Below are 2,801 nucleotides of genomic sequence, written 5' to 3'. Positions count from 1 at the left end.
AGAGAGAAACATCGATCAGCTGCCTCCTGCACATCTCCCACTGGGGATGTGCCCGCAACCCAGGTACATGCCCTTGACCGGAATCGAACCTGGGACCTTTCAGTCCGCAGGCCGACACTCTATCCACTGAGCCAAACCGGTTTCGGCCATTCTCCTTTCTTTATGCACTGTTCCCGTACACAAGCACAGTTCTGACTTCTAAGAGCTGTGTACTTCTAAAAATGACTTCTAAAAATAGATTATTTTCACCTATGTTTGTTATTTTACATAGAAGAAATCCTTTTGTGTATCTGGACTCTTTCATTTGATGTATTATCATAGGTATTTGTAGAGTGCTCATCCTTATTTTTATGTATAGTTCCATTTCATCACAAATTATTTATCCATTATTCTATTTTTGGTTCCAATTTCAAGGTTTTATGATTCGCGTGATATTATTAACATTGTATTCCATTTTATGCTTGGAAAATAAAACTTATTCCACGTCTTAGGGATTTATAAAATGTTAAATTTGGATTAATTATAGATAATCTCATATTATTTATAAAAATATTGCCCTGATATGTACAATCTCCTGATAATTGTAATTAAAATACATCAAGAATAAAGTTTTTTGCGTAGTCGCAACTTTAAAGCTACTTTTTCCAACCCTAGTAAATGTACCACCCCTTCCACTCTTGATAAGCATTTAACACCCATGACAACCACATCTGTCAAACACATTATCCTCCGGAGGACATAATTACTCAAGAACGGAATGGCTGCCTCATAGAGAATACACATGCTAAAATTTAGTCATTTCTGCCCTTAGCTTTTCAAAGTTTGTATAACAATATATACGTCCTCAAACAAGTAAAATAATTTTTGCTTTCCACATTGTCATCATTTTGAACTATTGTTCAAATTTTTGAATTTTAGCCATCTTGCTAGTTGTGTAGTGATTTCATAGTATAACCTTAACATATTTATCTATTGATCAATGATATTATGAAGGCATTTATGAACTTTGGGCTGTTTGATAGCTTTTGTTGTGAAGCATTTCTTCAGGGGTGTTGACCGCCCTGTTTCCCCTTCCCCCACAGTACATTGATGGTCTAGGCTAGAGAATACCAATTTTATCAGTTAGGCAATTTGTTTTACAAATTACTGATACCAGTATTCTGTGTAGAGTATATGTGTTTCAGAAGTGTTCTCTCAGGATTTTATTTTATTTCTCCTGTGGTGTCTGTTAATATTTTGATAAATACAAATTTTTATTTTGGATATAGATCTATCTATGTATCTTTCAGTGTTATAATTTTTGTACTTTGTAAAGAAATCTTTGCTTATTCCAAGTCATGAAGATATTCTTCTTTTTCAAGAAACTTTGTGCTTTTAGATTTCACATTTATATTCATAATTAATTTTAAATTTGATGCAAGTAAAGACTAGGATCCTTGTTTTACACAGAAAACCTAAATGAGCTAGGTCCGTTTACTAAGAAACCCTCCTCTCCTTAATATATAGAAGTGCGTCTTATATTTGAATAAAGTCAAATTGCTTCTGTGAGTCATTTATTGGACAAATTATTTTCATTTATTTTATTGGTGTTTCTACTTGCATTGATGGCTCTGTTTTTTAAATATGATTTTGGAGAGGGAGGCAGGTTAGGAGGGAGTGAGGGGAGGCAAGAGGGAGGGAGGGAGTAAGACAGAGAGAGGGCATCTAAGGGAGAGAGAGATATCATTAATAGATGAGTTGCCTCTATCAATAGATGGGTTGCCTCTATTGTACCTGAACCAGGGATCAAACCCTCAATCTCAGCATGTGCCCTGACTTGGAATTAATCCTGTGATCTTTCAGTGCCCAAGCTACCAAGGCCAGAACCTGAGGTAAGCGCTTTGTAGTCTTCCTTCTTTTAAGATATTGCCCTGACTAACCTAGATGTTTTGCACTTACACATAAATTTGATAAGAACTTAAGTATTAAAAATACTATTGGTATTTTAATTATTAGTGCATTAAATCTTTAGAAAAATGTAGGGAGCATTGATCTCATCACATTTGTTATTTCCAATCAATGGACATGGAATATTGCTACATTTACGTCTCCGTTAATAACTCAGGAATTATTTTGTAGCTTCTAGCAATGAAGTGATGCAAATAATTCACTAATATGTTCTTTAAGTATTTTATAATTTTTTTGGTGTGTAATCCATAGTTTAAAATTTTATTTTCATCTCCTTTTTACTAGTACATAGGAAATTGATCTTTTATATGCTTGCTTACCTTATATCCACCAATCTTGGTAATATTCACTTATTGTTTCTCATGTTTAAGGTTTATAATTCTTTTGGATTTTTAATGTACACAATAATGTCACTAGAAAATAATTACAATTTTATTTCTACTTTCCAAAGCATATAATTGTTCATGTATGCTTTAAAAGGAATCTGAGATGCCGCCAAGCAAAAGGAACATCTGTATGTCACTATGCCAGTATGGTGGGCACCTGTATTTAAATGTTGTGTAAGATACAAGTAATATAACTACTTGGCAATGTGAAACCAGTTATGGGGCTTTGATCTCTTACAGTAAAACCTGAGGACAAATCAAAGTTGAAACCAGAGGATAATCACTACTTCAACATCTATAAGGTGAAAACAACAAAATAATATTTTTTTTCTAATCTCCCATGCCTTTTACAGACCACTGCTTTCTAAGTCCTTTCCTATATCACAAACAGCTTCTATAACCTAATTTATGGTATATACATTTGATATTGAACTTCACCTAGGGCGTTTGCTCAAGATTTTCCATATC

Source organism: Myotis davidii, unplaced genomic scaffold, assembly GCF_000327345.1.
Source record: "Myotis davidii unplaced genomic scaffold, ASM32734v1 scaffold874, whole genome shotgun sequence".
Classification (NCBI taxonomy): domain Eukaryota; kingdom Metazoa; phylum Chordata; class Mammalia; order Chiroptera; family Vespertilionidae; genus Myotis; species Myotis davidii.
Note: the sequence above shows the minus strand (reverse complement) of the source record.